This window comes from Natator depressus, chromosome 1, assembly GCF_965152275.1.
Source record: "Natator depressus isolate rNatDep1 chromosome 1, rNatDep2.hap1, whole genome shotgun sequence".
In the NCBI taxonomy this organism is placed as follows: domain Eukaryota; kingdom Metazoa; phylum Chordata; order Testudines; family Cheloniidae; genus Natator; species Natator depressus.
This window is the reverse complement of record NC_134234.1, coordinates 319,964,440-319,978,195: the sequence shown is the minus strand read 5'-3', so window position 1 is coordinate 319,978,195 and position 13,756 is coordinate 319,964,440.

Genomic DNA, 13,756 nt, shown 5'->3' with positions numbered 1-13,756 from the left:
TGTGCTTGTGCGGGGATTAAAAAAAAACTTAGTAACCCTGTGTAGGCTACCTGTACCTTGGGTCTGGGCATGCAATGGAAGTGGACACTGGGGGCCCAGTACTCTCTTGCTGTTGGAGGGGAGGGGTGCGGAGGGATGGGGATAGGGTGGAGTTCCTCTCCCACAACCAATGGAGGCCAGCATACAGGGTATCATAATTTCCCCACTTAGCTAGAAGGGTTCTAACTGTTGGTGTTTATAGGGGTGGGAACCATGGAAGGCCAGGGCAATCTAAGTGGCTGCCCTGTACCCACACTTTGGCTCTGTCCTCTGGCATTCCTCCAACCACCGTAGCTTCCTGCCTGCAGAGAGCCATTGAATCCAAAATGCCAGGCAGCTCTTCTGCCCTCCCTGTCTCATGGGTGCTGGAAGGACTGCAAAATGGGTGTGTGTGTGTGGGGGGGGAAAGCAATCAAAACTGGCCAAATTTGAGTGGCATTGTGAACCCAAGAATCAGGTGGCAGCAGGAGGGGGATCTGCCCTCATGCCACCCAGCTCTGCTCAGGGGCAAAGGCAGGAGAAGCTTGAGGCCCCTGTTTCTCCCTTCCCTTGTTGCATCCCTGCCAAGTTCAGGTGCTGAAAAGTGGGGGGCATGGCCTCCCCATTTAAAAAATGGTGGTGGGGAAATGGACCTTCAGCCACCCCATCTCTGGCAAGCCTAATCAAACTCTCTCTTCTCCCTCATCTTTGAGCAGACCCCTGGCCACTGAGGAGGGCTCCTTAAAGACTGGGAATGGACGAAGAAGCACCTGAGTATTCCCTCTGTACACAGGAGAGGAGATCCAAATGCAGAACTAGGGGGTGTATGATACAGTCCGCTAATAACAACAATTCAATAGTGCAAAACCACACACACAAATGTACATTTCTTAATGGGGACCATCTGAGGTTAGATCTGCTTGCAGATTCCTAAATACCCTGTTTCTTTCCAAAACTATACTTTGCTCACAAATAGAAAATAAAACTTTATAATGGTCGCATGAGAAAGCTGACATTTTAACATGGCCCTAAAGTGCTGCAGGCTATTTGAAGTTAGAGAGCATTTTGCTTTGCAGTGACTGTGCACTACTGCTGAAAATTGCCATGTTAATATTTAAACCTTGTGACTCTTGTGGTTCATAACAGTATAATTGTTTGTTTTACCTGTGTTATTTAAGTGATACAATGCTTGCCTGGTCTGAATTCATGGTGTGTGTGGCATAGCTCAGATATGCCACCTATAAACGTATTGTACCAAGGAGATAACAGTTGGATTGGGAGTGGAGATCTTTGACACGAAAAACACAGGGCTTTCTCTGGAAAGTTAGAGGAGCTCTAGTTCAGATGAAACTTTTATACATGGACAAACCACTCTGTCATATTCAGGATTAGGGGACAGAACATATTCTCTGTCACGCAGAAACACAGACCTTCACCTATACATATTCACACACACACACACCCTTTCATCTCTAACCTCATTGAACATACTGTTTGGAGTTCCTCTCCTCCAGTTCCATCCTAAACCGGCTCCAATCCAGCTTCTTGTCCTTGCGCTCCACTGAACTGCTTGCACCAAAGTCTCTAATGACCTCAGCCAAAGCTCAGAACTAGTATTCTATTCTCATCCTCCTTGACCTGTCAGCTCTTCTGGAAATCTTGTCCTCCATTGGCTTTTAGGACTCTGTCCTCTCCTAATTCTTCTCTAACCTCTCTAATTGCTCCCTCTGCATGTCCTTCAGAGGTTCCTGCTCATTCCCCCTCCAACTTTTTGTGTGGGTTCCTGAGGACTCTAGCCTTCGTCCTCTTCTCTTCTGCTTCTACACTTTATCTCTAGGTAATCTCATCAGCAAACAAAAATTCAACTACCACCTCTGTGCTGACAATTCACAGATTTACCTCTTGACTCCAGACCTATCTCCTTCTGTCCAAACTAAAATATCAGATTGTCTCTCTGATATCTCCTTGTGGATATCTAGCCATCAGGTCAAGCTCAACATGGCTAGGGTGACCAGACGTCCCGTTTATAAAGGGACAGTCCCTTTTTTTGGGACTTTTTCTTATATAGGCACCTATTACCCCCCACCCCCTGTCCTGTTTTTTCACAGTTGCTATCTGGTAACCCTAAACATGGCTAAAACAGAGCTTTTAATCTTCTCCCCTAGCTCTCCCCAATTCTCCTTTCTCAATCACTGTAGACAGTGCCACCATCCTGCCTGTCACTCAGGCCTGTAATTTGGGCAATATCTTTGACTCAGAGCTCCCTCTAGGTCCTCACATCCAGGCTATGTCTAAGTCTTGCAAAGTCTTTCTGAATAGCCTCTCTAAGATAAGGCCTTTCCTGTCCATCTACACAGCTACAACTTTGTCTCGGTTCTTATCATCTCTCATTTTGATGTTGCTATGTTCTTTTCTCCCTGGCTTTGATGAAAGCAAACTTGCCCTGCTTATATCCATTCAGAGTGCTGCTGTAAAGATCCCTTTCCTTCTTCATCACGCTGACCATCCCAGCCCTCTTTTTGTATCCCTGCTCTACTCCCCCTTCTCTATCATATCAAACATAAGTTACTTGTCCTCACCTTCAAGACCTTTCCCAGGCTATGTTAAATTTTCAAGTGAGCACTTTCATGCTTTCTCCCATACTGCCCTTCACACTTGGGAGTAGCCCCCTGTAAACATCTGCAAAACTGTCTTATTATCCTTCTTCAAATCCCTCCTTAAAACTCTCCTTTGCCTTGGTGACTGCAAAAAACTTGACAGTGGCTCGGCTGTTGGTGCACTGAGACCACAGACTATCATGCTGACCAATATTGTCTTGTTTTGTTGTACTTCCCCATTGGCCTGAATGTATTAATCTGTCTCATGACTTGTACTTAGACTGTAACTGTCTTTGTCCCATGTTTGTACAGCAGCTAGCACAATGGGGTGCTGGTCCATGACTAGGGCTTCTAGGCACTACAATAATGAAGATGATGATGATTGATGATGTTACTACCACTTCTACTGCTAACACGAGAAGCACTGCAACTGTGTAATCTTCCAGGGAACAAAAGATAGCTGTTACTAACTTTAGACAATCAACTATGCTTTCTACACCTGTCCCATCCACACCTGGGACCTTTCTAAACCACCTCCCTCTCTTCCTTCAGTCTGTGCAGCCCTTAGACCTTTGCTGCCTGTGTGCTGGCCAAGAAGTGCACAGACACAGGGGCACATGATTGTCCCTTAATAATCTGTTTTATAGCTTCTGCCAAATGCATAACAGTGCTCCATGGGAAATCAATAAAATCATTGATTTATAGGTGTGTTTTGCCCAGGGACCATTTTGGGTTGGAGCAAGTGGAGACAGGGTTTAAAACTGGGAATATAACAAAGCAAGGGGGGATATTGGTGAGGACGGTAGGAATCCATTGCAACTTACCAGTCTTGGATTCTGGTTCCTGCTGTGGCTTGGGGTCCTCCTCGAGGGGGCGGCCCCAAATGAGTCCTCCGGGCAGAGATGCAGAATTACATGCTCTTCACCCTCTGGGCCTTCTGGGGCATCCTTCCTGGCCCCTGCTGCCTCCTGGCCCTCATAAGCATCCCATTGGACAATAAAGCCAGTGGGGTTGTGAGGAGCGGGTTGTGAGCCACTTCAGGCTCTGTACTGGGAGCCCTTGACAGCACCCATATCAGCTTGTCACAGAAGGGACATGTATGATGAGTCCTCCCAGAATGACTGTTTGAGTGTTTTGCCATCCTGTACAGGAGCCTCAGGTGCTTGATGCATTCCCGGCACTGGATTGGAGTATGCTCAATACCCACCTGCTCCAGCCTTCCTGGTACAGGGGAATATTCCTGCTGCTTCTGGCACAGCTGTGGAGGGCAGCGTACTCCAGCCACACATGGATCAGCACCCGGGTGTGGTCAGCGTGCCAGGTAGCTGCTCTCGGAGCAGGAGCCGTGTTCACCTGTATTGATCAAAAGAGTGCAGCAGAAAACTGTTCTGAAGTCCTTTGTGCCGCTTGCTACTAGTGGTGAGAATGGGGGGACCTTTATAGACTGGGTAAGGCTCAGGCTGAAAAGGGTTAATTGCACTTTGGGAGTGGGGATGGAGGACTATTGAAACTTGAGCCCTGGACCTTACTCCCGTCCACACTGCACATCGCCATGGGTAGGGGGCCATGCCTGAGATAGGTACTTACTCACATATCCTAGGTGTGCTAGGTTAATCACCCCGTACTCGCCTTCAGACATGTGATTCTGGGGGTTAGATGTGGACAATAGAGGGGTTATGGCACAATAATGTGCTTGGGCATGTGTACAATCAACCTGAAGGGCTTGTCGACAGATAAAATGCTACAGAGGCACAGCTATGCCACAGTAGTGCTTCAGTGTGGACGCTGCCTATGCCAACGGAAGGAGTTCTCCCATCGGCGTAGGTAGTTCACCTCCATGAGAGATGGTAGCTAGGTCAGTGGAGGAATTCTTCCATCAGCTCAGCGCTGTCTAGACGGGGACTGGTTGGCTTAACAACCCTGCTCAGAGGTGTGGAGTTTTACACCCCCAAGTGATGTAGTTATGCCAACCTAATTTTTTAGTGTAGACCAGGCCTCAGTCTAATGTCCAATTTATCAATGTGATAAACCTTTCTGTAAATATCTCTACTTATATTGTCTTTTCTAATGACAGTTTATAGACCCACCGTAGCTTATTAAGTGATAGTAGTTTGATTAGAGGATCAATGTCCCCCTAATTATATTTGCGGTATGCTGGAGTGTCAGTATTATTGCTGTAACTTCATTCCATAGTTAAACATTACCAGAGGTAGCTCTGTGATAATTTATCAATGATACAATAACAGTTTGTACTTCAATAGCACCTTCCATCCAAGGATCTCAAAGGACTTTCCAATCGTTAATTAATGTAGTCTTACAACATTCCTCTGTAGTAGGTAAAAATAATTACACCCAAGTTACTGAAACTGAGCCATAGATTGATAAAATGATGTAGTCAATGTCACACTGGACTTCTCTCCCTGATTAAGTCTTATTACGAAGCAAAAGTTTTGAAACCTTTCCTGCAAGAACCTTTTCCCTTGTTGTGTCAAGGCAGTCAAGCACAATTCCTGCTGGAGGCAGAGTTTGGCCTTTAGGAATCAATATTTTCCATTGTTCCATAAATAAAATATCCTTGATGTACCAGAGCTTTGTGAAAACCAGATATGAATGTTTAATGATTTATTTTCTTTCTGGCAGTGCTCTGGACCTGGGCCCCAATCTCGTTTACCCAGAAGTCAGTGCAAGTTTTGCTTGAGTAAGGATTGCCAGAGTAGTCCAGTATTTTTTTAAAATATTGTACTTAGACTCTTTCTTTCTCCTAGGTCTCAGAGCAGCAGCCGGGTTAGTCTGTATCCGCAAAAAGGACAGGAGGACTTGTGGCACCTTAGAGACTCACAAATTTATTTGAGCATAAGCTTTCATGAGCTACAGCTCACTTAATCGGATGCATGCAGTGGAAAATACAGTAGGGGGATTTTATTTTCACAGAGAACATGAGACAATGGGTGTTACCATACACACTGTAATAAGAGTGATCATCTATTACCAGCAGGAGAGAAAAAAACCCTTTTGTTATGATAATCAAGGTGGGCCATTTCCAGCAGCTGACAAAAACGTGTGAGGAACAGTGGGGGTGGGGGGGAGGAGGAATAAACAGGGGGAAATAGTTTTACTTTTTGTAATGACACATCCACATCAGGGGACACCATTATAGGGCCTAACCACATCAGCCACGCCGTCAGAGGCTCGTTCACCTGCACATCTACCAATGTGATATATGCCATCATGTGCCAGCAATGCCCCTCTGCCATGTACATTGGTCAAACTGGACAGTCTCTACGTAAAAGAATAAATGGACACACATCAGACATCAGGAATTATAACATTCAAAAACCAGTTAAAAAACCAGTTAAAAAACCAGTCAATCTTTCTGGTCACTCGATTACAGACCTAAAAGTTGCAATTCTTTAACAAAAAAACTTCAAAAACAGACTCCAACAAGAGACTGCTGAATTGGAATTAATTTGCAAACTGGATACAATTAACTTAGGCTTGAATAAAGACTGGGAGTGGATGTGTCATTACACAAAGTAAAACTATTTCCCCATGTTTATTTCCCCCCATACTGTTCCTCACATGTTCTTGTCAACTGCTGGAAATGGCCCACCTTGATTATCACTACAAAAGTTGTTTTTTTTTTCCCCCGCCTCTCCTGCTGGTAATAGCTCACCTTACCTGATCACTCTCGTTACAGTGTGTATGGTAACACCCATTGTTTCATGTTCTCTGTGAAAATAAAATCCCCCTACTGTATTTTCCACTGCATGCATCCGATGAAGTGAGCTGTAGCTCACGAAAGCTTATGCTCCAATAAATTTGTTAGTCTCTAAGGTGCCACAAGTCCTCCTTTTCTTTCTTTCTCCAAATATATCATTGAGGATTGCCACTGGCAGCCGCTCATGGACTTCTGGGTCTCATACTCCAGGTGTTAAGAAACACCACTCTAGAAAATTCCTCCCTACTTCAAGATCTGCTTTTTAAAGGAATGTGAGATGATCGTGAAAGACAGAATACAGATTTTTGGGGAAAAGGTAACTACTTCTCTTGTGTCACAACTATAGCTGTGGTCTGTCTCTGACACTGTTCTCATCTCACTTGCAACTGGGTGATGATGGCCTGCAGAACTGTCAGTATGTTCTCTGGTAGTTTGCACTAATCTGCTTAATGACTGACTAGTTAGACAGGTCAGCAGAGACTTATAGCCTTGGGGTATGTCTACACTACGAAATTAGGTTGAATTTATCGAAGTTGATTTTTTAGGAAGCGATTTTATACAGTCGATTGTGTGTGTCCCCACTAAGCACATTAAGTTAGCAGAGTGCATCCACAGTACCATGGCTAGTGTCGACTTTCGGAGTGTTGCACTGTGGGTAGCTATCCCACAGTTCCCACAGTCTCCGCCGCTCATGGGAATTCTGGGTTAAGCTCCCAATGCCTAGTGGGGCAAAAACATTGTCATGGGTGGTTTTGGGTACATGTTGTCAGTCTCCCCTCCCTTCGTGAAAGCAATGGCAGACAATTGTTTCGCGCTTTTTTTCCATGCGGACGCCATACTGCTTTCAGCAGACGGTGCGGTAGGACTGTTAACCGTTGTCATCGAATCACCACTTCCGCTGCAACTCTACTCTCCTGCTCTTGTCTCGATAGCGAATTTCTCCATGTTGGCTGTCATGGGCTCCCACTTCCACTGCAACTCTGCTCTCCTGCTCTCATGAATCCACCTCACAGGTCCTCTCATCGTTCTCTATAAATATCTATTCTCCTGGTATCTGTCGTCAGCCACTGCTTCCGATGCAACTCTGCTCTCCTGCTCTCTTGCAGATGCCATACCATGGCAAGCATGGAGCCTGCTCATATCACCGCTGCAGTTATGAGCATTGTAAACACCTTGCGTATTATCCTGCAGTATGTGCAGAAGCAGAACCTGCAAAAGCAGGCAAGGAAGTGATGGCAGAGTGGTGACGAGAGCGATGAGGACATGGACACAATTTGGACATCCTAGTGGCAATGGGGCAAGCTCATGCCGTGGAACACTGATTCTGGGCCCGGGAAACAAGCACAGATTGGTGGGACCACATAGTGTTGCAGGTCTGGGATGATTCCCAGTGGCTGCGAAACTTTTGCATGCGTAAGGGCACTTTCATGGAACTTTGTGACTTGCTTTCCCCTGCCCTGAAGCACAGGAATACCAAGATGAGAGCAGCCCTCACAGTTGAGAAGTGAGTGGCGATAGCCCTGTGGAAGCTTGCAATGCCAGACAGCTACCGGTCAGTCGGGAATCAATTTGGAGTGGGCAAATCTACTGTGGGGGCTGCTGTGATCCAAGTAGACCTCGCAATCACTGAGCTGCTGCTATCAAGGGTAGTGACTCTGGGAAATGTACAGGTCTTAGTGGATGGCTTTGCTGCAGTGGGATTACCTAACTGTGGTGGGGCAATAGACGGAACACATATCCCTATCTTGGGACCGGACCACCTTGGCAGCCAGTACATAAACCTCAAGGGGTACTTTTCAATGGTGCTGCAAGCACTGGTGGATCACAAGGGACGTTTCACCAACATCAGCGTGGGATGGCCAGGAAAGGTACATGACGCTCGCATCTTCAGGAACTCTGGTCTGTGGGAACGGCTGCAGCAAGGGACTTACTTTCCAGACCAGAAAATAACCGTTGGGGATGTTGAACTGCCTATGGTCATCCTTGGGGACTCAGCCTACCCCTTAATGCCATGGCTCATGAAGCCATACACAGGCACCCTGGACAGTAGTCAGGAGCTGTTCAACTACAGGCTGAGCAAGTGCAGAATGGTGTTAGAATGTGCATTTGGACGTTTAAAAGCGCACTGGCGCAGTTTGCTGACTCGGTTAGACCTCAGTGAAACCAATATTCCCATTGATATTACTGCTTGCCGTGTGCTCCACAATATCTGTGAGAGTAAGGGGGAGACGTTTATGGTGGGGTGGGAGGTTGAAGCAAATCGCCTGGCCATTGATTACGCACAGCCAGACCCCAGTGTGGTTAGAAGAGCACAGCAGGGCACACTGCACATCAGAGAAGCTTTGAAAACCAGTTTCATGACTGGCCAGGCTACGGTGTAACAGTTCTGTTTGTTTCTCCTTGATGAAAACCCGTCCCCTTGCTTCACTCTACTTCCTTATGAGCCAACCGACCTCCCCGCTTCGATCACGGCTTGCAGAGGCAATAAAGTCATTGTTGTTTCAAATTCATGCATTCTTTATTAATTCGTCTCACAAATAGGGGAATGATTGCCAAGGTAGCCCAGGAGGGGTGGGGGAGGAGGGAAGCACCAGGTGGGGTGGTGGAGAAGGGGAAGACAAGGCCACAAAGAACTTCAAAAGTTATTGAATGCCAGCCTTCAATTTCTTGGGCAGTCCTCTGGGGTGGAGTGGTTGGGTGCCCCCGCACCGCATTCTTGGGCGTCTGGGTGAGGAGGCTATGGAACTTGGGGAGAAGGGTGGTTGGTTACACATGGGCTGCAGCGGTGGTCTGTGCTTCTGCTGCCTTTCCTGCAGCTCAACCATACGCCGGAGCATATCAGTTTGATCCTCAGCATTGCATCCTGCCTCCTCTCATCATGCTACCGCCATCTACCATCTCAATCCCACCACCCAGTGGTGAGCTGGAGCCGGTTCACACCGGTTCGCTGGAACTGGTTGTTAAATTTAGAAGCCCTTTTAAAACGAAATGTAACAGCCGGCCAAAAGTGGCACCTTAGGCACCAACTCCATGGGTGCGCTGGGGCTGGAGCACCCATGGGGAAAATTTGGTGGGTGCAGAGCACCCACCGGCAGCTCCCTGCCCCGCCCCATGCCTGGCCCCAGCTCACCTCCGCTCTGCCTCCTCCCATGAACGCGCTGCCCCGCTCTGCTTCTCTGCCCGCCCCCCCCGGGCTTCCCGCAAATCAGCTGTTCACGTGGGAAGCCTGGGAGGGCTGAGAAGCAGGCGGTGGCTTCACGCTCAGGCCCAGGGAGGCGGAGGTGAGCTGGGGCGGGGGTGGGGGGTGGCGCGAGGAGGGCCTCCCGTGCCGCAGCAGGTAACCGGGGGGGGGGGGCGCAGGGGAACTGCTCCCCGCCCCAGCTCGCCTCCGCCTCCCTGGTCCTGAGTGTGAAGCCGCCACTTGCTTCTCAGCCCTCCCCGGCTTCCCACGCGAACAGCTGATTCGTGGGAAGCCGGGGGGAGGGGACAAGAAGCAGAGCGGGGAGGCGCGTTCAGGGGCGGAGGAGGAGGCAGAGGCAGAGCAGAGGTAAGCTGGGGCCGGGCGCGGGGTGGGGAGCTGCCGGAGGGTGCTCTGCACCCACCAAATTTTCCCCGTGGGTGCTCCAGCCCCGGAGCACCGACGGAGTTGGTGCCTAAGGTGCCACTTTTGATGTGATCAGTGGGGGGAGTGGCTGCTCCCCTCCCAGCTTCGCTACCCTGCCCCTAGGAGCCAGAGGGACCTGCCAGATGCTTCCTGGGAGCTGCCCCAGGTAAGCATGCCGGGACTCCCCACCTCGCCCCCCGGCAGGTCCCTCTGGCTCTTTGGGGCGGGGTGGGCACCCACTACGGTGGCCCACGAGACCCTCCTGCCCAGTTCTGGGGGCAGTCAGGGGACAGGGGAGGGGGGTGGATGGGGCAGGGGTCCCGGGGGGGGGTGTCAAGGAATGCGGAAGTTAGGATGAGGCAGGCATCCCGGGGGTGGTGTTGGGCCACGACCCCCTCGTGGGGTAAGGAGGAAACCGGTTGTTAAGATTTTGGCAGCTCATCTCTCCTCTTGCTCCCGCCACCTCTCCTCTCATGTGTCCCTCCTGTCCTCACGTTCATTTTGAGCTTTCCTGGACTCTGACATTGTCTGCCTCCACGTATTCTGCTGAGCTCTTTCAGTGCGGAAGGAAGGCATGAGCTCAGAGAACATTTCATCTCGAGTGCGTTTTTTTTTACTTCTTATCTGCACTTATCTGGGATGGAGATGATATGGGGAGCATTGAAATATTTGCAGCTGTGGGAGGAAAAAATGGGAAAGTAGTATTTAAAAAGACACATTTTAGAGAACAATGGGTAGACTCTTTCATGGTAAACCAAGCTGTTAACATTACATAACAAATGTGCTTTCGGTACGAGGTTGCCCCCCCCACACCAATTCTCTGGGATGATCGCTTTACCCCTCTCCCCACCGCGTGGCTAACAGCGAGGATGATTTCTTTTCAGCCACAAGCAAAGAGCCCAGCAGGCCACCTCTGAATGTCCCCTTAATAAAATTCCCCTATTCCAACCAGGTGACCATGAATGATATCACTCTCCTGAGGATAACACAGAGAGATAAAGAACAGATGTTGCTTGAATGCCAGCAAACACTGGGACCACACCCTGACATGCTTTCTTATGCAATGATTCCAGACTACGTGCTACTGGCCTGGCATGGTAAAGTGTCCTACCATGGAGGATGGAATAAGGCTGCTCTCCCCAGAAACCTTTTGCAAAGGCTTTTGGAATACCTCCAGGAGAGCTTCATTGAGATGTCCCTGGAGGATTTCTGCTCCATCCCCAGACATGTTAACAGACTTTTCCAGTAGCTGTACTGGCCGTGAATGCATCCCAAGTCTTCAGGGCAAATTGATCATTAAACATGCTTGCTTTTAAACCATGTATTATGTTTACAAAGGTACAGTCACCAGAGGCGCCTTCTCCACCTTCAAGGTTCGGGAGCCCCCTTGGGAGGGTTGGGAGGGTTGGGAGGGTATAGGCTCCAGGGTGATAAACAGTTCCTGGATGTCGGGGAGAATGGTTCCATCCTTCTCCTTCTCCTCATCTTCCTTGTCCCCAAAATCCTCATTCCTGTTGCATGAGACTCCCCCCTTGTAGGAGTCCATGTACTGGGGTGGGGTAGTGGTAGGGGCACCACCTAGAATGGCATGCAGCTCATCATAGAAGTGGCATGTCTGGGGGTCTGACCCAGAGCAGCTGTTTGCCTCTTTGGATTTTTGGTAGGCTTGCGTGAGCTCCTTAAGTTTCATGCGGCACTGGTGCGGGTCCCTGTTATAGCCTCTGTCCTTCTTGCCCTTGGAGATTTTTTCAAATATTTTGGCATTTCATCTTTTGGAACGGAGTTCTGATAGCACAGATTTGTCTCCCCATACAGCGATCAGATCCAGTACCTCCCGTTCGGTCCATGCTGGAGTTCTCTTGCGATTCTGGGACTGCATGGTCACCTGTGGTGATGAGCTCTGCATGGTCACCTCTGCTGATGACCTTGCCACGCTGGCCAAACAGGAAATGAAATTCAAAAGTTCCCGGTGCTTTTCCTGTGTACCTGGCTAGTGCATCTGAGTTGAAAGTGCTGTCCAGAGCGGTCACAACGGAGCACTCTGGGATAGCTCCCAGGGGCCAATACCGTCGAATTGCGTCCACACTACCCCAAATTCGACCTGGCGATGTCGATTTCAGTGCTAATCCCCTCGTCGGGGAGGAATACAGAAGTCAATTTTAAGAACTCAACAAAAATGGCTTCGTTGTGTGGTCAGGTGCAGGGTTAAATCAATCTAATGCTGCTAAATTCGATCTAAACTTGTAGTGTAGACCAGGGCTTGGTCAGGACATTCTGTGTCGGCTGTATGAACTGAATGACCTGATGATTTATTTTGTGTGCCAAGAGGATGTCCCTTCACTTTTTCCCAGAGGTGTCTTTTTGAGTCCATTCTCTCTTGTTGTAAAATTGGGTCATCAGCAAGGGTTCTAGACATGCACTTACCTTGATCTCCTGGCAGAGTTATCTGTGATGGTTGCAGTGGGCAAAGCAAGAAATGCTGATGTTTGATCAATATGTTTGCTTGCTGTAATGGGTACAGAACATATATAATGAATGCAGATAAATTAATGATATGTGTTTGTTGAAGATACCCTGAGTATGGATTCTGCCCATCTCATAATGCAACAGCAAGGGGCATATTCAAAGCTGGTACAAGGAAATACTTTTTCTCCCAATGCGTAATGAAACTGTGGGACTAATTGCCACAGGCTGTTGCTGAGGTCAAGAACTAGCAAGATTCAAAGGATATGGATAAGAATATCCAGAGCTGCAGGGCTTAAAACCTCATAGACTATTTCCCAGAGCCCCAGAACTCTGGGCTTTAGCCCCAGGAGGTGTCAGGACTTGGGGCTTCTGCACCACAGGAGGCGCTGGTGCGTGGAGCTTCAGCCCCGCAGTGGGTCACTGGAGCTCAGGGCTTCAGCGCTGGAGGCACTGGGGCTCAAGGCTTCTGCCTTCTGGAAGGCACCGGAGCTCAAAGCTTCTGCCCTGTGGGAGATGCAGGGCTCAGGACTTCAGCCCCGCCAGTTTGAAAATATTTATTAGAGCTCTGCTCTGGACGGCTCCGGCTGAACTTAAGCTCTACAGAGTTGTAATAGGCAGCATTGCCTATTATGAAGGTTGCCCAACACTTCCCATTGTAAGACCCTGCTTTCAGTTGCCTATAACTTTGCCAAACTTAACTGTTTGGGCTGAAATTTTCCATGCCAGGTATCTGCCTAAGGCTGATAAATGTTTATTTTAAAGTTTCAGCTAAAACAGTGCAGACATTCCTGAGAACAAGGCTAGGGAAAAATATGTTTTCTGTGGTGACAACTCACAGATTTACCTCTTGACTCCAGACCTGTCTCCTTTTGTCCAAACTAAAATATCAGATTGTCTCTCTGATATCCCCTTGTGGATGTCTAGCCATCAGGTCAAGCTCAACATGGCTAAAACAGAGCTCTTAATCTTCTCCCCAATATCTTCCCTTTCCTCCTTTCTCAATCACTGTGGACAATGCCACCATCTGGCTCAAATGCAAGACGGGGGGCGGAGAGGAGGGCAAGAGCCAGGAGAAGGAAGGGGAAGAAGAAATAGATTGGGACAAGGAGCGTGGGGGAGAGGGAAAGGGGAGAGAGCAATTATAGCTGGGAGCCAGGGTGGAGGGACTGACTTGGCAAGGGGACTGGGACAAGGAACCAGTGAGGGTGGGGTTCGGGACAAGGAGCCTGGGAGGAGGTGATGGGTGGAGACTGAGATTAAATGAGGAGCCTAGGGAGGAAGACTGAGACTGGGAATCAGTGAGAAGACCAGAATTGAAGGAAGAGGGTAATGACTGGAGGCTGATAGGGTGAG